A 25,080-nucleotide genomic window follows, 5' to 3' on the forward strand; every position below is an offset into this window, starting at 1 on the left:
AGTTTTAGAGATCAACTGAAGATTACACACCAACAATAGTTTTCTAGCAGAAAGCATACCTTTAAATCAGTATTATTTTGGTATGTTGCCAGGGGATCTCTATGTTCAGCTTTAACTGGACTTTTGAACAAACTGCACTTTCAGTGCACCTGCAATCTCCATTGGTGCCACACCATGGTTTGCTGTATTGTGTGCCTTGCCTGTGGAATTCTCCAACTAGCTAACGAAAGAAACAGACTGCTTGACTGTAAAATTGACACAGAGTCTTGTCTATGTATTTTTAACTTTAGTGGTCTATTTTAGGCAACACAGAAGACAGCCTCAGCGTAAGTCATGTCACTTGATTTCAGTTTATGTTTTACGTGGTAAGATATCTATTTGCCTTGTAAAATGCTCCAAAATGTTTGCATTAATAGATTCTCTAAAGAAAAATATGACTGACTTCTTGAGGCAAATCTCTTCACCACAGCTGGGGACCAAGGCAACGGGAAACAAAAAGTGGAGAGGAGCAAGCACATCATCTGCCCCATGTGGGACGCTGTGCTTGGCAGGCCAGCGGCTGCAGTGACACACATGTTGCTGCTCTGCATTGTGTTTGTGTCCCAAGTACTAGGAAACACTCATGCAGCTTTTGGGCTAGGACAGTAGCCAAGAGCTAACTCTTAACTACTCCATATCTTAGAAGGATTCTGCTGCCTGATTAACAAGCCATTCTGCAGACAAGGATACCTGGACCTGAATTTCAGGGTGGACAGAAAATTAGCCTTCCACCAAGCTAAACATGGGAGGTTTCCCATGGGGAAAGCAGGAGAACCAAGGAGACTGGAGTTTCTAATCTACCAGTGCTATATCAAACCTGACTAAATTATTTTTAGCATGGCACTGATTTACAAAATGTTTTTTGCTTCAGCTTAATCCTCTGTAGTGCCTACACTAACAGGCTGTGAACTGGATGAGTAAAGAAAAACAAGTAAGTTTAAGTATATTAAAATTTTGCAGCTGAAATTAAAAAAAAAAAAAGAATAAATACTAACAAACATTAATTCATTGATTTAATCTCTTTAAATTTTCCCATGAGGCAGTTTGCATGGGAGTTAATGAGCTGCCAGTCATCAGTCATTGGACACTGACTGTTCAGCATTCAAGAGGCTGATTAAACATATAGGTGCTTACTTCATTCTGGCAGCACAACAGGACTGAGACTATTAGTTAGGAAAGAGACCAGGCATTTTGAGCATGGGAGAGGCAACCATTCTAGTTATACCAGTCTGAAGTTATTCTCATAAAACTCACTATAATGTTAGCTTTTTCCTTATATGGATGAGGACAAAGGAAAATACCTAAAGCATGGTATAATATATAAACCAAAATAGGGCATGGGATTTCAACACAGCTACTCCAACTGGAAAACAGAATGGGGTCAACATGGCTGACAGATATCTACCATCACCAAAATAAGTTTATATATAGAGAGACTGTTAGAAAAACCTCCAGCCTACTTAAAATTACAGGTGTCAACCTATGAAAAAAAAAAAGTTCACATTTTGTAGTAGGGGATAATTTTCTTCTAGTCTTTTCTAGTGATGCCAAGCAGTTAAGACAGTATATATGGTACAGCTCTGTAACTTGAACTAATTTCACAGAATCACAGAATCATCTAGGTAGGAAAAGACCTTGAAGATCATCCAGTCCAACCATTAAACTCACACTGACAGTTCCCAACGACACCATATCCCTCAGTGCTATGTTGACCCTACTCTTGAACACCTCCAGGGATGGGGACTCCACCACTGCCCTGGGCAGCCCATTCCAACACCTAACAACCCCTTCTGGAAAGAAATGCTTCCTAATATCCAGTCTAGACCTTCCCTGGTGCAACTTGAGGCCATTCCCTCTTGTCCTATCGCTTGTTCCTTGGTTAAAGAGACTCATCCCCAGCTCCCTGCACCCTCCTTTTAGGTAGCTGTAGAGGGCGATGAGGTCTCCTCTCAGACTCCTCCAGACTAAACAATCCCAGCTCCCTCAGCCGCTCCTCGTACGACCTGTGCTCCAGACCCTGCACCAGCTCCGTTGCCCTTCTCTGGACACGCTCGAGTCATTCAATGTCCTTTTTGGAGTGAGGGGCCCAAAACTGAACACAGGAATCGAGGGACGGCCTCACCAGTGCCGAGTACAGGGGTGAGATCCCTTCCCTGTCCCTGCTGGCCACGCTATTGCTGACACAAGCCAGGATGCCATTGGCCTTCTTGGCCCCCTGGGCACACTGCTGGCTCCTGTTCAGCCGGCTGTCAATCAACACCCCAGGTCCCTCTCTGACTGGCAGCTCTCCAGCCACTCCTCCCCAAGCCTGTAGCGCTGCTGGGGGTTGTTGTGGCCCAAGGGCAGCCCCCGGCATTTGCCCTTATTGAAACTCCTCCAGTTGGGCTCAGCCCATGGCTCCAGCCTGTCCAGGTCTCTCTGCAGAGCCTCCCTACCCTCGAGCAGATCAATACTCCCACCCAACTTGGGGTCAGCTGCAAACTGACTGAGGGTGCACTCGATCCTCTCGTCTAGATCATCAATAAAGATGTTAAACAGGAGTGGCCTCAAAACCCAGCCTTGGGGGACACCACTCATGACCAGCCGCCAACGGGATTCAACTCTGTTCACCACCGTCATTTCAACAGTCCTCCAACAAAATACAGATATTCCTAGCTTCCCTGTAGCATCACTTTCATTACTCACCCAAACCTGCAGTGAATCAGTTCAAGGACTAAATCCAACCACTTTTCATTTTGTAGAGCTATTTTTTTGTTATCTTAGCTCCTTGAACAAATCAGATGAAAATCAATCAAAGAACAAGAGAGGAAGTACAGGCCCTCTCTGGATGGGAATGGGAGACTTGGTTATCTGGAACATGGAGAAGGCTGAGGTACTCAACAACTTTTTTGCCTTAGCCTTCACAGCAAGTGTTCCAGCCACACTGTCCAAGCCACAGCAGGCAAAGGAGGGGACTAAGAGAATGAAGAACTGCCCACTGTAGGGAGAGATCAGGTTCAAGACCATCTAAGCTACCTGAAGGTGCACAAGTCCATGGGATCTGATGAGATGCATCCTCAGGGCCTAAGGGAACTGGAGGATGAAGTGGCTGAGCCACTATCTATCATATTTGAGAAGTCATGGCAGTCTGGTGAAACTACTGCTGATTGGAAAAGGGGCAATATAATCCCCATTTTTAAAAAGGGAAAAAAGAAAGACCCAGTGAACTGCAGGCCAGTTACTCTCACCTTTGTTCCTGGTAAGATCATGGGTCAGATCCTGCTGGAAACTATGCTAGTGCCCATGGAAAATAAGGAGGTGACTGGTGACAGCCAACATGGCTTCACTAAGGGAAAATCATGCCTGATGAATTTGGTGGCCTTCTGCAATGGGGTAGTGCTGGTAGACAAAGGGAAGAACAAATAAATTCATCTACCTGGATTTGTGCAAAGCATTTGACACTGTCCCCCCATTCTTGTCTCTGAATTGGAGAGACATGGATTTGACAGATGAACCACTCAGTGGATAAGGAATTGGCTGGATGGTCCCATTCAAAGAGTTGCAGTCAAGGGCTCGAGGTATGAGTGGAGAGCAGTGATGAGTGGTGTTCCTCAGGCGTCAATATAGTCCTATAGATCCAGTGAAAATTATCTCCTTTTTAAGGAATCTAGTCCATATATTCTAGCCTGTATCTATATGGCTTTGGATGTGTTTTACATACAAAGCTGTGATTTCTTGTAGAAAGAAATTTTAAATTTCATATTTGTGTCAAGTGGTCAGAACGAAGGCAGGAGGTTCCCACCTAAGAGGGACACAGTCTTCAGATCTGACACCATTTATACAAGGGGTATAGGCTACACTGACATCTCTTCCAAACGCTAGGGGTACAATTCTACAATACACTGATCTACTCCAGTACAGCTCTCTCAGGAACCTTCCTAAACTTACTGCCCTTCCCATACTGCAGTTTCCTACTTACTCAGTTGGGTTGATACAGCTGCTTATGAGTCTGTGGGGCAATCACAGAAAGGGTCTGTACTAAAAAATAACCTACAGTTTTTCTTAAAGCCTGAGTCATCTCAGTCAATCAGTTTATACTATCACTGAACAAACAGCTGTACTACCAGTGATAGTGAATTGGAGGACAGGGGTAGGAAATAAATGCTTAAGTCTGGAATTTCTTTCTCTTTGCTATTACCAGTAATGTATAATGGAAATATTTTTTAGTTGACACCGATTCAAGGTTAATATTCTTTTTTACCTGACATCACATGTCAGACAAAACCTCAACAAAGAAAGTGGTGGGTGCCTTAAAGTCACTTACTTTAAAGTCATTATACTTGTGATCATACTACATCTTAAATTTCCAATACTGGACATCGATGTTGAATCAACTCAAATCCATCTCGCATCCGCAAGAAATTACAGTTTTCAGTTGGAAGAGGACAGACAACCCTTCCACTTGAGATTGGTGCCTACATGCCAGAATAATTCTTTCCTCTACTATTCATAGTTTCTGGCGTTAGCTGGTAACTCAGTTCAGGGTGATGCTTCTCAGCGGACCTGTATTGCAGGAACAGGAAAAGGGAGGAGAAAAGCTGTTTTCTCCTCCTTCTGGAACATTCCTGAGTTCTGGTCTGAACTTGCTTATTCATTTTTACTGGAGCCAGGAAGCAGCAATCAGGTGTTCACCACTCCTTTGTTTCCAGGATCTGCTCACCAGTGATGGTGAATGGTGTTTTTTGCTGCATAATGACCTGCCAGTTTGCATATTGCAAATGAGCGTGTTTCAAGACTTTCATGCTGGAGCATTCATGGTTGGATTTGGGGATATTGGGGAATGGACTCAAACCTGAGTTCTGACACAAGATGAACAGATGTTAACAGATATAGAGAGGTGAGATTCTTTGGCAGGGCTGCAGCTTGAAACAGAGATTTCATTGTTCTTTGATAGATTCAGCTTTGAAGGAGAAGGAAAACAAAGATCATTACAAGTTTGTCCTGTTAAATAAAACACATTTTCCCAAATATCCAACTTCGGTGAAACAGTTGTCTCCATCTTCTTATTAGTAATCCCATCTTGTTCTGATGATGCCTTACTTTATCTATATGCAGACTTGAATGTGAGGCACCCTGGAATGCCTTGTCCCTGTTTCTTTGGGCACAATCCAGGTACATTTCTCCCTCAAAGAACAGCCTTCAACAATGCTGTACTGCCCGACACAGTCCTTTCGTACTATCCCTTCCTTCCAGAGAAGGAGGGGCAGGAGGTGCTCCAGGCATCGGAGCGGAGGTTACTCTGCAGCCCGTGGGGCAGCCCATGGTGAGGCAGCTGTGCCCTGCGCCCAGGGAGGTCCATAGTGGACCAGATCTCCACCTGCAACACAGGGAAAACCCCACACCAGAGCAGGGGGATGTGCCTGAGGAAGGCTGTGACCCCATGGGAAGCCCATGCTGGAGTGGGCTCCTGGCACGACCTGTTGGAGAGAGGAGCCCACGCTGGAGCAGGTTTGCTGGCAAGACTTATGACCCCGTGGGGGACCCGCCCTGGAGCAGTCTGTTCCTGAAGGACTCCACCCCATGGAAGGGACCCACGCTGGGGCAGTTTGTGAAGAGCTGCAGCCTGTGGGAAGGACCCACGTTGGAGAAGTTCATGGAGGACTGTCTCCTGTGGGTAGGACGCCATGCTGCAGCAGGGGAAGATTGTAAGGAGGAAAGCGCAGAAGAGACAATGTGTGATGAACTGACCACAACTCCTGCTCCCCATCCCCCTGAACTGCTCGGGGAGAAATAAGGAGTGAAGGTGAGCCTGAGAAGGGAGTGATGGGGAAAGGGTGATTTTCGATCTGTTCTTATTTCTCATTATCCTCCTCTGGTGATAATAGGCAATAAATTAAATCAATTTCTCCATGCTAAATTTGTTTTGCCTGTGACAGTAATTGCCAAGTGATCTCCCAGTACTGATCTCGACCCATGAGCCTTTCATTGTATTTTCTCTCCCCTGTCCAGCTGAGGAGGGGGAGTCATAGAGTGGCTTGGTGAGCACCCGGCAGCCAGCCAAGGTCAACCCACCACAGTCACTGATAGCACTGTGACTCACAGTCTTACAGTTATGTTCCAACCCAACATGCTGATTAGATATCATTAGTACATACAGTTTCTATAATGACTACAGTCTCTAGCCTTGGACTGCTTTGCTGTGTGCTGTACAAATACAAAAGACATGGTTCCTGTTTCAAAGAATGTGAAACCTAATAATTTCACGCATAAAAGTTTCTCAATCAATTGCAGACTAGAACAGATCTCGGGAGGTCATCTAGACCATCTAAGTGCCCCAAGGAGGCATTAACAATGCCAATTTCATTCCTGAGATTTACTTAATCTGCTCTTAAAAAAAATTCCAATTATGGGAATTTCAAAGTCTCCTTAGGCAACATAGGCTACTGCTTTATTATCTTTATTATTAAAATGTTCTTAGTATCTGATCTGCACCTTCCTTGCTGCAACTTAATCCCAGTACTTCTTTTGTGGTCTAACAGCAACAAAAAACAGACAACTCCTGTTTCTCTGCAGAGCTAAGAAACACTACTTTTAACACTTCAAATATATCACCCTTGTCTTCTCTTATTTAGATTTATCAGTGTTGATTCATCTTCATATGCCACATTCTTCAGACCTCTAAATCCTGTTACTCTCCTGCAGACTCTGCCTATTTTTCGTGAAGCACTGTGCCTCAGGATAGCAAAGTATTTCAGTTGAGGCCTTGAAAAACTGAAGGGAATAAAAGAATCACTTTGCACACCTCAAAACAGACTGCTATTTATAAATCCTGGCATGGTATTTACTTTTTGTACAGCAGGATGACACCGCTGACTCCTGTTCCTGTTGTGTACTATTACAACACTTATGTGTACGAAAGACCTTCTTGAATACTTACTACCGCTCTTCTCTGTGCAATTATCCACGTTTCTACTGAGTATTTTTTTTAAAAGCAGAAACAAAACAGCAACCTATCAAAATAATTGTTTTCTCTTCCTCTTCTCCAGTAAACTGGTACTCCCTCTCTTTTTGCTGTTGTGTGGTATATACACTTGGTATAATGTTATCCTCCATCACTAATGAAATACAGATTAGTTGCCACACCAAGGATTTAGCCTTGTGCAGCTGGTTTCAATCTGTCCTTTCACTCTGACAGTGACCTACCAATAACCACTTGCAAATGGTTTTCCAAGGACCTGTGATCCTATCACAGTAGTTTCATCCAGATTACGTGTTTCTAGCTAATTGACAAAAATTTCATGAAACTCTATTGAAAGCCTGACCATATTGCTGATGTATGACATCACTGCTGCTCTTCCATCCTTGTTGGCCTTCTTTAGAAAGAAACCAGAGTGCTTTGAGAAGATTGTTTCTTTTCGGTGAGAACCTGTGTTGCTGTTACTTATCTCCGTGTGTCTCATATATTCATTTCAGTGTCTACAGCAGTTTATACTCAAGTGATCAACACAGAGAGGGTACAGGTGTCTTGGTTTTAATTACCTAAGAATGGATGATTAAGAGAAATTTGCAAATGATCATAAAAAGCTATTCTTCAGTCTTCTGCCCTTAAATCACATCTGTTAAATTTATCTTCATTACAAATTTTTTCCTTCTTGTGACTAAGCAGATTGAACAGTTACAAATATTGACACAACAAAAGTACAGAGGTACTAGTCGTGAACAGACTACAGAAACTGCTGACTGGGTATTCTGTTGTCTAAAGAAAACATTTTGTCTCCCCCTGTCCTCTTTTAGATTCTGGAAGGGTCAGGACCATTTCACACAAGGTAAGACAGGACAGGGTAAGACCACAGCATGCCCTCTCCCACTGCAAGTCCAGCCCTTGTGGCCACCTGACCTCTCTGCCCAGAAGCCCCATCACCTTCTAGGCATGTGACTGGTTTATGCACCTCCAGCTAAGTCAGGCCTCCCCAGACAACATCACTGTGCCCATGTGAAGCCACCATTCTGACAGAGCCATAACCCGTGCGATACCAGCACTTCCTGGGATTGGCTGGCCAGTGAGGCTATGCCTTGGTCAACCCAGAAGTATAGTGAGAACAGAATGTTCTTTCTCTGCCCGGCGAGGGGCTGCCATTTTGTCACAGCTGAAATTTTGTTAATGGTACAAACCCTGTGATCTCAGTGTATCCTATGACCATTTGGCAGCTGAAACCCCACCTTCCTGGTCATCTGGAAACTTCTCAAGGGCCCTCATATATTCTCGATACATACGATATACAGCCATGTAAATATCTCTATAAATCTATACAGAAAGGAACATATAAATGCACACATACCCTTCTTTATATATATATATATATAAAAAATTTATATTTTCTAAAGTTTACGTATAAGACATACTGAAATTAACAATGTTTACGTATGACTAGAAAAAAAAATAAATAAAAATAAAATACAGTTATGGGACCACCAGTTAACAAGACTGCTGAAAAACCATACAGCATTACTTGGGCAGTCTTTGGACTGTGTGCTGTGCTACAAGATACGGGCAACACTGCCTACTAACATGGAAAACCTGAACAAAAATTCAACTTTATAGGAACTTGCTTAGGGGCACTAAATTAAGTTGCCAATGGATTTTCCCCAAAAGACTACATCCATCAGATACATAATAGTTGGGTTGCGGTTTCTGAAGCAAAACCATATTGTGCATTGTGACAAGGGCAGTGGATTATGCTTACCAAAAGGCCTCTCCAATGCAAATGGTTCTCCTGAAAATGTTGCAGCAGTAAACATGTCTCCTGTTAGGACAGAAGATGAACTGAAGGCAACCTCAGGTCAACTACACCTTACACAGCAGACTGTGCCTTATGAACTCAGAATGAGGATGTCTCCTCATGTAACATCCAGCTGGATGAAAGTAGATGCCAAGTAATTATCAGACTCACTCTCCTCTCTTCAGCAATTTTGCAGCAAAGATCCAGCATGGTCGTTCAGACCTACACAATCTCTCCCACTCAAGTCCAAGGGAGCAAAGTGTGTTATAGCTGAAAGTAATGGCATCTCAATGAACAAGCTCTTCTTGATGCTTGTCTGTGCTGGGGCCGCTTCAGACAAATCCAGTTTGGTTTGGTAGGTTATTCTCAGCAGCCGTGAACAAAAATCAGTCTTGCTAAAATATATCTCCAGTTCTAGTGGTAGAATGGGCCTTCTTCCTCTTGATTTCTCGTTTCTTTTTCACTGTTCAGTAAGGTTTGTTATTCTTTTACTTCTTGTGGGTGGAATGCAGCCTGGCACTACCCATCCTTTTCCTTTTAAGGGTATGAGGAAGACTGTCCCTTTAGGGCTGTGACATGTCTAAAAAACCCCTGAGCCCTCCTGCTTTGCCAATGTTTGCATCTTGGCCACAACAGCCTGGGAGACACATCTGATTGCATCTTTGGCCATGTTTTCAGCCATGCTTTTAACATGTGGCTTAATAATTTCCAAACTCCTGTAGAAAAATGACACAGCTTTTGGAAAGAGGCTGTAGAATATACCTTCTACTCCACCTGGGCTCTTCAAGTAATACATGCACAAGGAGGAGTCCTTTTAATTCTTGTGCTACTCCTTTACTACATGACGCTGTGCTTCCTTAAAATATCCCAACCTTCTAAGGTAGAAGATACAACTTCACAACTTCCCTTCCACTGTGAAATAAGATGTGCTTGTTTTCATTTGTATTTATTTCAGTGCTGCCTGTATCCATATGAAGTTGGTTCCCTGACACATAATGCAGTTTGTACTGTGTCACTATAATGATCTCAGTGCTATTGCCACTTGCCAGAATTCAGCTTGATAATGGGACCAAGAGATCTCCAACCAGCTGGTGCTCAACAAGGTTTTGTGTAGGGATAGATTGGGATAAACCTTCCAGGCATGTTAGTTGAAAAGGGAAACTGTCACTGGCAACCCCAGTAGAAGCTTCCAAAGAACTCAATAGCTTCCCAGCTGTCCAAAAAGTACAACAATTTTCATTTGTTTTAAGCTTTGTGTTCATAACTGCAGGATTGAAGACCAGGCCTATGGCTGGTCAACAGTTAAAGCTCTGTTGTTGGAACTAATAACATTCCAGCAATATGCATATGGATGGATAATGGATTTGCCGCAAAGAATAATGCCATGTCTTACCCAGCAGCACTATTAATATTATTCCTGCTGTCTGGGTATTGTATTTCTGCAAACCCCACCTCCCACTGGTCTGACAGATGCCAGGGGCTGTTTGGTAAAGTTCAAACTGGTGTTTTGTGGGCAAATTCTGGTGCAAGCATTGCTGGGGATCATGATGTAAAAAACCACAGTTTACCATCCTCCTTTATCTCCTACTCTGGCTCCAACTGCTAAACATCATGGACTCGAGAGGCTTTTATCAAGCTGTTAAATTTCTAGGGCCAGCAACTCCACTTTACAAACAGCTGTTTCTTCGTTCCTTGAATTTATACTGCTAGAAACTTTTCGATTTTGCAGATTCTGTCCTCAAAAGTGTTCACTTAAAGTTCACTGGAATAAAACATCCCCTTGATAGCTTGGTGACTAGTCTATTAAGCTGCATATGGGTATCTGACCTTTTCCCACAGTTTCAACTTCTGTCTGTGAACATCATAACCATTGTCAAATCTTTCTTTTGTTCTAGACGTCCTCACATGCTCTTCCTTTCTGAGTGAAGACATATTTACTCTAATTTTACACCAATTCCCAGACATGGTTTTCCAAAGCCTTGCAGATCTTAGAGGTTTCACATCCATAGGTCTGACTCTGACAGTACTATGGAAGCTATGGAATTATAAATTATAGCTCTCTGTTATAAACTCCAGTAACATATGTAGCAAATGGTAATTGCTGTAAAACATCCCCCCATCTTGGTTTCTAGCATCCTGTTAAAGCAATCTGTGACAGAGGCCTCTACTTCATTTTTAGTAACAAAGTAGTGAAAATTATTCTACTTTAACAGCTTGGCTGAAAGCTAGTTTAAAAATATCCATTCCCTGTTTCATATGTAATCACTGAGGCAGCAAAAACAGTTTCAAAAGCCTCAGCTATTTCAGATCCCCCTCTGCCTTTTAGACACACAGTCCGGGCACAGTGGAATAATATTTTTATCACCATTAAAAGAGTTTAATACTGCTATTGTGTTTGCAATATGCCACAAATACCTGTTACTTCTAAAGCGCTTTCTCACTGCCTTATCTATGTTTTAAATGTCTTAGTTTACAAGCCATGCAGCCACCTACTTTTCTGTTCAGATCAACAGTACTCCAAGCCAACAAGTTACCTTTTAACAGATGCCACTGTCTAGTGATGTGCTGCTACTACATGCACATAGGAAAACAAACATCAGACAATTGATTTAAGCAATGCTCAGTGAAACTATTTATTAATTGTTCATTGGGGTGGTGACCTGTCTCTCATTGTCACTGTTTCTTTTCTTTCAAAGCTGTTGTTCTTTCTTTAAGGGTTGTCCTTTTTTGAATCCTGTGGTCCTAATCAGGAACAAAACCAGTTCACAGAACAATTCTATCTTCTATGTAATCAGCCAGGATTACGTTTTCAAAATGTGCTACAAAATCTATGTCAGCATAAGGGTAAGAGAACACATGCAGCACAAACCCTGTCATGGTATTACAAGTAGCTGTTAGCACAGTGAGATGTAGGCTAAAGTTGCCTCCCACACTCTCCAACAAAATTTTCTTTCCAAAATCCAAGCTGAACTTCTCTTGAATGCATACGGTCTTTTTAGGAAACCCCTTTGGGTTGTAGGTGTCCCTACACACATGTTCCTGTGAAGTTTTCTGTTCTGGCTTTCTACTTTAGTAAGCAGTATTACCTATATTTTGTAGCACAGGAAAAAGATGAAGGACTGCCACAGTAATACTGTATTGTCATCTGTATGGTTGGTTTGAAGGTAGGTGAAGGGGCCCTCTTGGTTAGACTCACAGGACTGGTCTGGACGAGCTGGGCTGGGTGGTGGCCTCTTGGTTAGCTTCACAGGCTTAGCCCTTTGCTCAATGCACATTCAAATTTTTTTCACAGCCCCCTACTCTCTCTGACACACTACCACACCCTGCAACTGTACTTTTATTTAATTTTATATTTACATTCAATTTTGACTTAATTTCATTATCTCTTATTTAACAGTCTTACACACACACTTTATAAATATAGTCCTTACATATTTATAAGGAAGTGTAACTATGTATAAACATAATTTATATACTCTCTACACTCTGACACGTATCTTTATAAAAACCTACACACACATATGTATGTATGTGCATGTATGTATATAGGAGGGCCTTTGCTATACTTCTGGGGTAAAGAAAAAGGCAGGGTTTCAGCTGCCAGCAATTACAGGTGGTTCTGAGATCACATGGGGTATGGCCATGACCATGACAAAATGGTGAACCTCAAGGACAAAGGGAGGACTTTCTGGGCCTAAGGGATCTGATACACTTCTAGGCTGAGTCATATGGCTGGAAAGGGGGCAAAGGCAACTGCACCATCTTGTATCAAAGTTCTTCTTTAACTGGTATTAATGAATCTTCCCTCGGTTGCAGCCTTTCTTCACCCCCTCCTCATCTTTCTGAATCACAATAGAGATCTATGTTGCTACCAGTCAAACAAGGAATGAAACTAGGTATTTGATATCAAATAATTTAGGAAACAGTACATAATAATAATTGGCAAGGATTTACATGAGTAGTATTTTAATATATATTAGTAATTATTATAGGCAGTTTGAGTTAATTTGGCATTACTTAGACTAAGCAGGTTAGGGTATAGTGATGAGAGAAGACACATGAGGTTGGGCTTTTTCTGGAGAGATTAGAAGAAACATCCTGAATGCCAAATAGCTAACAAGCTATTTTTTAATCTTCCATATATTAAGACAAAATTGTATGATTATAATGAATTACTTTAATAGAGACAAGGACACTTTATGTTCTTACCTAAAACAAAGGGGCCACATGAGGATCTGACCTTTAGGTGTCCAGACCTTGTCACTGAACCTGGTAGTGAAGTTTAGTTGAACATGGTAGTTCAAACTTCCATCTTAATAGGTAGTTTCTCTATTAGTTTTTTTTTAAAAATCTTTACTCTTAAAGTATGTACCTTTTATTTTTTGTACTTTTAGATATTTTTGCTGTTTTAATTCTGTATTTAAATGATTGATCCACATTTCATATCACCATAGCACGACATTGCCCTATCATAACTGAAGTGTATTGTTCTTTATTTTCTCTCTGCATCATGATTAAGTAAAATTAATTTTTTATAGGAAAAGCCTACTCTCTTTGGATTGGCTTTCTTGAACTCTCATGATTTCCCAGATAATGTTTAGTGGTGAAGAAGTGGCAACAGCAGCAATCAAATTTTTGGATGTGAGCAGATGTAGATTTGGCTACAAGTCATCTTTGCTTTTCCAAATGCCATCTCTTTTTTCCTCCAAGGAAGAAGCGTCACACCATACAGAAGCATCCAAACCATGTTATTCATCAAACAGATCATTCTATCCTAAATTGGAAAACTTCCATTTTTATATCATGATTGCTCTATGATCCCTCTTGCTCCAATTAGATGTCTGAGAGTTTTCAGAAATTATCAGTGCCAAGTTTATTGACTGCTTTTATGAACCAGTACATACTTGTTCACAAGGAATATTAGGTATCACATGTTCACCAGACGTGGAAATGTGACAATTTAAAAGTACTATTAGTAAAGAATGACTTCACCCTGAGGGAACGATGAATGTGCTGAGAGATTTGCCATGCTAGAACACTCTGGTTACCTCAGGTTACCATGGGGTTAAAATCCAGATCAGAAAATTCCTCAAGACAAGGAAAGCAAATTATATCAGATATAAAAAATGTTCTGAATTAGATCTTTTCAGAGATCATTAAGTGTAAAGCTAGAGAGATCATGATGATAATCTAATTTGTATACAAAGGCAACGGGACTCGCCTAAATGCAATCCTGAACAGCAGAGATCTGTCACATTTTTTATTCAGCAACCTAGAGTTGGCTTTTCAAAATTAAAAAAAAAAAACTACAAGAGTTCTCTCTCTTAGAAATGTAAATATTTTACATTTCTCTTAGAAGTGTAAAATAATTCCCTATCTCCTTTTTGGTACATTATATCCATCCACCCTAAAAGGAGTCTAGCCAGACTCCTCTGCTTGGCTGGTCATATGATGCTGCAAGGCATGGGGACATATGCAATAGAGGAAGGTCATCAGGCAGAACCACAGCTGGTACATGCTGCAGGTAGGAGGGGAATAATGGTTCCTGTGTTAAGGGGTAGTCTGGGTTCAAGCTGCCCCACAGAGTGTGTTCTGGAGTTCATTCAACAGTACCAGAGCACTTCACAGACACTTCACACATTCTCCACAGGTACAATATGTGGACACATGAATGTACATATTCAAGAAGTTCCTAAATACTATTCTGAAACGCTGACATGTGCAAATACTTCTGGAATACTCTGTCCATCTCAATGCCCATTATATGACAAGAAGCCTGGACTATGGAAACGAGCAAGTGCTTTAGACTTAGACTTATTTGTATCTTTGTAATGATTTTTTTAAATGAATCTTTATCTGACAATTTCACAATTTGCAGAGAAATATGGAAAAAGTTTGCAAAAATGAATCTGCAGTCCTGAAGAGGATTTTCAATCAGTTTTAACTATCACAGAACTCAACTTGAACTGTTCATGGCAGTGAGCTGTGCTTGTGAATACTATACTTTATTGTGAATACTATACTACACAGACACAACTGAGGGTTTTGTCTCTCAACTTGTCTCTCCTCTCCCTTTTCTAGTCACTTTAATGTATACCATAAGAAAACAGTTTGAGTTGAATGTTTGAATTTGAAGGGGAAAGGGATATGTATTTTTAAGTAAAAGTAAATTTATCATATGCTTTCTCAGATTTAACCTCCAGATACATCTTCCAGGTGAATCATTGTAGTTACAATTAGACTCAATCATACAGTTAGAAACGGATTCAAATTTCCTCATGGTTCAGTTCTTCCTGATTTCTCACTTTAAGAATTTTGATTCAGACTCCTTTGAATCTTCAAATGAAACCTTCTACATAGTTTTTTTGAGATAAAGATTAAACAAAACCTTCCTAAAGTCACTGGCTATCCTGTTTCTTGGCAAGTAAGTTTTTACAAGAGTTAAAGGTCATGTTAAATAGAACCATTACCAACTGGTATCTACCAGAACTGTGACCTACTGTTCTCTCAGAGGGAGGTCATAACCTCTTCAGTAAGGCCAGGCAATAAAAAAGATAGGAAGGTCGAAGGGCAAGAAAGTGAGAAACCTTTCTTCTCTCATTATTTAGCACACAAAATATCTGAATCCTTGATTTCATAATATTTAATTACTCCAAAGTGATAACTTGGGATGGAGGGAGGATTGCAGAATAGGTACAGCTTCAGCTGACCAACCAATAAAAGATGTTAAAATAACATGAGCTGGTTCTTTCAAAGGGGCAAGATCAGCATCAAATAAACTAAGTTAAGCCTAGCTGTCCGCACAGCGGGAGTAAGTACAGACTCATGTGATAGGAGATTTCTAACTCAGACCCAGGATGAGGGAAAATGCTATAGCAATTGGAGCTATACAATAATAGAGACCAAACCAGGGAATGAAGGCACCTCACCCCACCCCCCCCAAAGTGTAGGGGACCAGTCTGGAAAAGACCAGTGATAGTCTTTGTGAGTGAAGTTATGAGAGCATTAGATTAGTCTGATTAATCAGTATAGCTGAGAATTTACAGTACAGGCTGAGTTGCCCTTTGATCCTACCTCGTGAAGTCCTACAACCTCTCTGAAAGGCAGGTATTGCATAACAAGAGTCTGGGACAAAACCCTAAAAAAATCCTGCCTGAAGGATAAAAAGTGTGTTGATACATATGTATGTATATACAGGTACATAAATATAAAAAACAACTTTAAGTTTGTAAATTTGTGTGGCTGGAAGCACCACAGTATTAGCTTCAAACAAGACAAAACCAGGAGGTAATAGGAACAAAGTATTTCTATAGTTTATGAGTTTGTAATTAACCTGTGTCTAAGAATACAAGCCTGGGAGACTAGAAGTTGCAGCTGAAGGAAGTGGCTGAACTACTTTTGTTTCACTGCAGTAAGGAATGTGTAAAAGTCAAACTTTTACACAACCTCTAAATGAAGGCCAGAGCTTTCAAAAGCCACCTTTGTTCCCAGTACCCTGTTTCTGATAGCAGAGCTTCATTTGCTATGGGTGTTAATTCAACTGGAGCCACAAAAACTCAACATATTAAAAAAGGATCTTTAGCTGGGAAACAAAAAAAATTATGATAATCCAATGTAAATAGCTTAAAAACATATAAAGCCGTTCTCAAAAATAAAGATGAAAATTCTGAGACCTGAACTGTCCTTCTGATCTTGATCCACTGAAAAACGTTGCCTTGTGAAAACATCACATCCTTTATAAGAAAATTTACTCTAGCAGATTTTCAGTTCAATTTTAACACAAAAAATGCTAGGATTGCCTATTGATTTTTGCTCCTTCTTGCCTTCATACTAACTGCATTTCGCTAGGTTTTGTTTTCCTTCAAGATCTGCAAGCTCCATTGCCAAATGTAGGTCTATGTTAATCCTGTGGTCAGACTTTAACTAGGCTGTACTTTATCATAGAAGACCGATGAACATTCATGCCACAGACTTTCTATAGATACTCGGTGCCATGAAAAGTGCATATGGTAAATGGCTGCATTCATTATGCAGACATTCAAGCGTTACTTGTTGCTTAAACTTGTTCACTGCCTGGGCAATCCATCTGCCTGCCTTGGGGAAGGGAGTGCCTAGTTCGGCTCAATAAGAGCAAGCCAGCTCTCAGAAGAAGAAAAGACTGCTAGCTGCAGCACAGCATTTCTGCAGCAGAAAGCTGATGCTGGTAATACAGACACAGAATCCATACAACTCTCTTGCAGGCTGCTGCGCTCTCTAGAGGGAACTCATAGCAAAGGAAACTGTATTTATTCCCAGACTATTAATGAATTCCCAGGAGACTGCTGGATTACTGAAAATACTACAGATGATGACGGAAGAGTTTTTCAATAAAACGCAGGGAAAACTGGCTAAAAAAATGCTCTCAGGATCAATCACACCATTTTCTCCTCGCCAGCTCAGTTACTAGCTTTTCTTCTCTCTGAGATCTGTTTCCCTTCAGCCTTCAACTGCCAGTCTGTGCCAATACCAAACAATTCTGAAGACAGTAACACACAGCTGGATCTGGTAACTAGTGAATGTATATGCAAATATAGAAGAAGATACATAGGAAGAATAAAATAATAGAAAGGGCACATTAGATAGTGGAAGATATGATGGCAGTTATGGGAGCTTCAGGAGGTTTATTTCCTCCACCAGCCTATTTTCATTAATGAATGACACAAATAAGGTATAGTGAACATAAATTATATAAAACTGTAATATCATGAGATTAGTACTAGCAAGTGCATTAGAGATGCTTAAAAAAAAAAATGCAATCCTGAATGTAATTTTAAAAAAACATATAGAAGGAATGGCATCTATATGTCCAGCTTATTTCAGTATTTTAAGAGAGATCACTGACAAGTAACAAGTATGGATTTTTTTTTTTCAGAATGTGAGCCATACAATATTTAGCATACCATATTAACTTGAACTGATTTTACTTTTTTGGTTAAGTTTTTAGTTTCTGCTAATAGAACTACAGTCTATTCTGTCCTTTATACAATAACACAGAACCCTTTATAGTCAGGTAAACACACAGCAGGAACAGGTTTAACTGCAGTACTTACTTTTGCCTGGTAATGAAAAGTATGTTGACCCATGTCAATTCATGAATGCTTCCTGAACAAGGACGTGAAAATCCAGCATTTGACAGAATTTCACATATATTAAAAATAAATCCAGAAAGAAAGTGGGAAAAAGGGCCCAAAAGTAGAAAGATAAACAAAGAAAAAGCCTGTAAGGTTTACAGCTCTGACTGCAAAATACTCAGCCTGGCAGCTCTAGGAGAAATACAACTCTGTGTACTTGTACATGCTCTCCCCATTAGAGGAGGAGTCAGTTTTGCAACACTTACGTTCCTTGCTCGGGGCAAAACAGAGATTCTCTTCAGTGCAAGCAGTGTTTGGAGTGTGACAGCTTTAAAGGTGAGAGGTGTACTCTGGAGTGTAGGAATGCATCAGCAGAAAAAGAATATTTTTAAGCATCAGCTGCAGACTCTACAGTTTTTTAAATGCTTATTGCCTAAGATATTTTTTTTTAAAGGGAGAACTAATACCCTTTCAGCATAAACTGCATTCATAATACTAGTTGTGAACCATTAGTCCATGTTTTATATTCTAGAATAACTGAAAAAAAAATCTTTTTACAACAGGATGAGAGGTGTTGGTTTTACATCAAAAAGCTGACTAAACAGAAGAAAAAAAATTTTTTTTGGAAATTCTTAGCTTTTTCATGTGATTTGAAAAGAGTTTCAGATGATGCAACAGGACTTTTGATTTTTACTGGCATACTCAAGCATTCACTTGTCATCTACTTAACTGTAAACATTTTTACATATTCCTATTAATGCTTTCATGGAATGACATTTTTATCTTCTCTGTATTCATGCCAGTAAAATGCACAGAAAATAAAATGAATGCATGTGTAGTGAAAAATATTTTAAGTAAGAAGATTGATCAAGAACATTCTTTTTCATAATGAAGAAAGATTTCTGTAGTGTGGATGTTAAGTTCCTGTTAGAGGCAAGTCTCTCCAATCAAGGTCAGAATTGTTCACATCTTGTGACCAAATGGACATTAAACAACCAGTAGTCATATGAACAGTTTCTTGGCAAGACAGGCAAACATTTTCACATAAGGAACACATACCTTGTGATCTGTCCACAGAGATTATAAAACTTCAGGTGTGTTTCTTCAGTATGGTTATGGCTGTGCTAACTGCCAGCTGCTGCTGCGAGGAAGTTTCACTCTGCACCTCCACCTGTGTTGCTTCCTTCCATCCAACATGTGTGCAGTGTTACCCATTTGATTCCATGTTTTGATAGTTTAGGGAACTAAACTGGTGGAAGACAATTCCTTTTTTCCCCGTCCTATTCTAAATTTCTTAACAGGCTCACTCTGAGGTCAAACTGTTGGTGGTGAAGAGGAATGGAACACATAGCTGGCAGTAAAGACTCAGTTGATTGTATCGTAAAACTATGCCCTAAAATTGATCACATGCTCACAGCATTCAGCCAGCTCTGAGCAAATTCCACCAGTGACTGTGTGGAAGGCGATGAAACTGCTCCTGGTAAATAGGGAATGTGTACTTGAAAAGATATAACACACGTTTTCTGAGAAATGAGAAAAGGAACAGAAGGTAGAACCTAACAGGTATTTCACCAGCCAGGAAAGATGTAGCAGGCTGTGGCTGGTTGTTTTATTTCTGCATCTGCTTGCCTCTGCTAAGCACAGGGAGATCAAAATGGGGAGGGGGAGAAGAAAGAGGTAAGATCCTGCCTAGGGAAGAGCTTTTCAAAATGAAGGTGAATCAAGAAATACTGTCCACATCATCACTATCTTAATTTCGATAAGAGAAGCACATAATGTTAATGTCTGTGTGTACATTTTTCCCCCAACCAAAACAGACTTTATACCCCTGGAATCTGGTTGATGGGAAAAAAACAAAAACTAAATCACTAATGATTTAGTGAAAGACAAGATGGGAGATGAATGTTAAAAACTATAATTGAGATCTGTAACAAAGATAACTATAGACATTTATACCTGTGCTATCCATTTTAGAGCTAGGTGATGTAATGCAACCTTGGTAACTGTGGCAGCAGGCAGTGCAGTGTGAGATAGTTCTTAAATATTTCCCCAGGAACTGGAGTTATTTTTTTCAGCTTTTAATGAGCACTGTGTGCCTGTGGCTACACGACTAGCAATATTAAAGCCAGTCAGGCAAGTCTGCACAAGCACACTCAGCCTCTGGTGGAATACTGCCAAGAAAAGACAACTGTGATCTGAGGAGCACTGGATTAAGAATATCGTAAGGTAGTAGTAAAATCTCATATGCACAAAACACAGGTCACCCACGTTCAAGAAAGATTCTTTCAAATTAGGACAGGAGAAAAGAAATGTCACCAAGATGAGGTAAAGGCTCTAAAGCTTATCTATTAAAAAGTGACTGATAGAACTTGACTGGTTTAATGTGGCAAAGTAAAGGTCGAGGCAGAAAATGGAACAGGCTTCTACATGTCCCTATAAAGGTAATATATGTCTATAAATACAAAAGAGAATAAGCACTGCAAAAGTCCAGTAGCTGTTTAGGCTAAGGAACTATGCTAGAGCAAAACCAACAGGTAGAAGCAGAACACAAGTAAAATCCGGCAGTAAACTAAAAGAATCCATCCAGAATATGAAGATTGGAGCAGACTTTCAATAGGTTAAAAAAAGCATAGCTACTTCTAGAATAGAACTTGTCCAGTCTCTGAAGGGGATTATCAACTTGACTAATTCCTTGTCATGTAACTGGTATATCCAATTTAGAAATCTGGTTTAGGTCAGGATCTTAAGTTGCCCCTATAGTCAGCAGGGAAAGATTCCTCTGTGGCTGGTCTAGAAGAATAGTAGCTTCATTTCCAGAGTCTGATTTATTTAGAAAAGTTTGTAGGCTTGGAATCTGTTAAAAGAAGCTATTAAATTCCAAACAGCAGTCCTTAATATCAACAGAAGGAAGGTTTAGTAAATTAAGAGAGCAAAAGCCTAACATTATTTTCAATATAATGACATTTGTATCAGTATAACCTCACCAACTTCAGTGAAGTTATTCTGCATCAGAGCTCCATCAGACTTCTGAAATTTAGGCAGAACAGAATTTCACTGCTCTCAAAAAGAGCAAAATATGTTGCAACAGAAGTATGTAGGATTGGGAGAAAGGCAGGAAATCACAGAATCACAGAATGGTTTGGGTTGGAAGGGACCTTAAAGATCATCCAGTTCCAACCCCCCTGCCATGGGCAGGGACACCTTCCACTAGCCCAGGTTGCTCCAAGCCCCGTCCAGCCTGGCCTGGAACACTGCCAGGGAGGGGGCAGCCACGGCTTCTCTGGGAAACCTGTGCCAGTGTCTCACCACCCTCACAGTAAAGGATTTCTTCCTAATATCTAATATAAATCTACCCTCTGTCAGCTTAAAACCATTACCCCTCGTTCTGTCCCTGCACTCCCTGATAAAGAGTCCCTCCCCATCTTTCCCGTAGCCCCTTTAAGTACTAGAAGGGCACCATAAGGTCTCCCCAGAGCCTTCTCTTCTCCAGGCTGAACAACCCCAACTCTCTCTCAGTCTGCCCTCATAATGAATGTACTCCAGCCCCCTGATCATTGGTGGCCTCCTCTGGACCCGCTCCAACAAGTTCATGTCCTTCTTACATTGGGGGCCCCATTGCTGAATGCAGTACTCCAGGTGGGGTCTCATGAAAGAAGATGCAAATTGGAGGAAGCAGTCAAAGGAAGCAATAAGGTTTCTGGAAAGGGCTTTACAAGTAAGAAAAATGGTAAAAGGAGCATGTCAGGCAGTGAGATTGAAAGGGCATATGAGAGGAGACTGCAATCTGTTTTTCCCTTTCCCACAGCCTTTATCTACCAAAAACGTCCAGCCTTCTTCAGAGAGTAACTGTTTGTGTAGAGGTTGTAGCTGTTTGTCCCTGCCCTTCTCTATTCCCCCTCCCCGCCCCCCCCCCCCAAAAAAAAAGGCAGAGGAAAGCAAATAGGACAAGCCTCTTTTTAAATGTAGAAGAAGAATGTAAGAAATAAAATAGGAATAAGTATTCATAGAACTACAGAGAGAATGATATTTTCTTCTGCTGCTGCCTTGCTTTCCTTACCATGACCTCAAGGTCTGAGTCTCTTCAGACAGACAAATGTACTTACAGGACTTTTGTCATACAAAAGAAGACAGGGCAGATACCAAGACCACTAACTCTGACATCACCCATGTGCCTCAAAGTCCTGCCCTGTTCCTTGTCACACAGCAGGTTCACACCAGAAGTACCTAGGGTTCACACCAGAAACAAGGACCTAGGGCCAGGATGCCCTCAGCTTATGGTGGCTACCATTTTTACAGAGCTGTAGCCCATGCTATCTGAGAATGGCCTATGATGGGCTGGCAGCTGTGCCTTCTTGTTTACCCAGAAGTACACTCGGACCAGGAAGTCCAAGACATTTTGCATACACTCCGTGTCATCAAAAATACAGCCCTTCCTTTTTCTGGATTTTTGGTCACAGACAAAAAGCACTGATGCTAGATTATTTTCAAGATTGTTCTCAACACATACCATAATTCCAGCCACTACATTCGCAAGTCTTTTCCACATATCCTTTGCACCTCTCAAACAAAACCACAGTTGGTTTAATAGCTCGGGCCTTGTGCCACTGTAACCATTCCCCAGACCTCCACAGCAGCCTGAACTTAGGACACCTTATTCTTGCACTCCGGTTCTTGGGATTTGTGAGATTGCTGTTTGCCATCATCAGACATGCTGATGATCTTTGTATTAACATGTAGCAGATGGTCACACAATGGGATCTCAGTCACTGTGACCTCGGCGTGCATGGACCGCACCGGCAAGCAGTTGTGGCCTCGGGAGCCACGCAGTCACCGGGAGCCCTGAGATCCTGTGGGTGTCACTGATGGTGGCAAAGTGGCAGCTGACATGAGCAATGGAAGGGAGGGCTGCCTGGTTTTGAGGGACCTGACACTTTTCTGGGGTACACCTGCCTTGTGGCTGTGGTGGGCAGGACTTGTGCTGGAAGTGAGGTCACTTCTATGTTGTGTGAAAGTTGTCCTTTAACTAGTGATGAAGTATTCCATCTATCACCTTGCTCATGCCTGCAGCCAGTGCAACTCTGTATCTGCATTGGTATAATAGAGAAAACTGGACTCCTACTAAGTGAGGTACAATGTGAAGACCTATCTCTAACCATGTTGAGGAAAATGGAAAATCTTATAAGGCCTAAATGAATTAATGAACATATGAATTAACCAGATCTTATAGTTTTACATAAGTTGTTTCTATATGTTTATTTTTGTTTTCAAATAATAAGCACATCTTTGGTATTTATATAACTATAAGGAATATTACTGTCATCACTGACTGCTGTTCTTCAGGAATCATCCTTGTCCCATGATGTCCAATACATATACAAAATACTTCTCTATATATTTTTAATATAGACTGAATATTAAGTGTAACATTATCTAATTCAGCCTTGTATCACATGCCCTAAAAAACCCTGTAAATTCATAATCAGCTGCACAAAGCTGGCATGTTCAGCTGAATTTATCTGTTGATACAGATAACATAATTCTTTTTTCTTGGATGGGATCATTGTACAGTGTGGCAGCTTCCTATTTCATTAAGCCATGCTTGATTGCTTGTCTGCCTCCTAAAGAATTATGAAATGTTTCTATCTCTTTTAATTGTGGATTTGTAATAAAACCATAGCTTTCATAGATGCCTTCACTGACTATCTCATTCTCTCACAGTTGGCACATAGTTTAATTATGGTTATTATTAAACCAGAATTGGAACATGGTGGAAGGAATGGAGATCACATCCACTATCTGTATTTCAATTAATTATTTCTTGTACCTCTCTCCCTCCATTTTAATCATGCAGAGAAAGGGAAAATCAGTAAATATCTATTGCCTATAAATGTTTTCTTCTCATGGGAACATTCATGAAATAAAGATGATGTTTATCCTGACTGAATTTTTTTTTGCTTAAATTATAAACAAAAATATTTCTTTATCAAAAGACCTTGTTTGATGTGAGATACACGTATACAAATACTGGGTTAACAGCATAAGATCCAACTGATAAACAATGATGCCATGAACACAAAGTAGCATTTAGACAATAACATGGTCTCTCTGTACTAGTGGTGACAGACCAGCCAGCCCTCTCAGAGTTTAACTGTTTTCATCTCTTTGATTTATAACTAAAGTTATGCTATCATACAATGAGTCATTTCTTATTGGATATTTTAGTGTTACAAAAAGCCTACTTACATTTCTAAACCAGAATGTATTTCCACAAACCTCTACATCTAATTAACACAGTATGTCCAACAGAATCTCATGTTGTCTGAAAAGACAAATAGAAAAAGAGGTGGTAATAAAAGCAGGCTTTCAGAGGTCTTGTCTCCTAGTTATTTACAATCTCTTTAAGATTCATTCAGTCTATTAAAATGTTCCAAGAAATATTCCCATTCATTATTGTAGGACAGATACAGCTTTTTACAAGACACTAAACACAAATAATCCTAATTTACATTATTGTCTTACGAGCGCTAGCTGTAGAAGTGTATTTTATGTATAGTCCTCCTTATGTTATTAGTTTTTAGACTCTTCAAATGCAAGTTTTGGCACTCTGTCTTGGATCATTTGCTCCCTAAATCAATCAGAAATTGCTGGAGTAGATGAAGAGAGGTATGTCAAATCAATAAAGTATGTAATATGTAGGATGCAGAACTATGTAATGATGATGAGATTCCTTCTGATTCTGTAGTCTGTTCAGTTATGAACTTGGCTTAATATACTTCTTCATGTATTCTACTGACAGCCATAAGCCCTATGGCCAAGAGAAGTGCCTCCTGAGTGACATTTAAATTCAACCCTGACTGCAATAAGAATAGCTTCTCAAATATCTTTTCTGAAGTATGCCTGAATGTATTCATGTTCCAGAACAATCTCAGGTCTCTGCTATAACTTCTGGGCTTGACAGCTGTGCTATCCAACAAAGTTGAAAAATCTGCAATTTTATATTAGGAGTTTTCCAAGTCATATCATCTATATAATATAATATAATATAATGCATCATATTATGAGATGTATGTATATTAGGAGAAAAATGTCCCTTGAGAGTTATTTCCAATAACTGTATTAAATGAACTAGAAAATAATGCTTACTTCAAAAAAATACATTGCTATTCAAAATC

The 25,080-nt window shown here is 40.4% G+C and overlaps 1 protein-coding gene across 6 annotated transcripts in view; it reads right to left on the reverse strand.

The window, feature by feature from the left end:
* The window catches only part of PRLR (prolactin receptor), a 149,333-nt gene that overhangs the window by 67,055 nt on the left and 57,198 nt on the right, over positions 1-25,080 (reverse strand). The window contains exon 1 of one of the 6 annotated variants that reach the window (XM_074931822.1): positions 17,888-18,040. The exons of the other annotated variants lie outside the window; for them this stretch is intronic. The gene's annotated coding sequence lies outside the window, so the exon portion shown is untranslated. Of the gene's footprint in view, positions 1-17,887; positions 18,041-25,080 lie in introns of those variants that run through there. 6 annotated transcript variants of the gene reach the window in all.

This window comes from Athene noctua, chromosome Z, assembly GCF_965140245.1.
Source record: "Athene noctua chromosome Z, bAthNoc1.hap1.1, whole genome shotgun sequence".
Classification (NCBI taxonomy): Eukaryota; Metazoa; Chordata; class Aves; order Strigiformes; family Strigidae; genus Athene; species Athene noctua.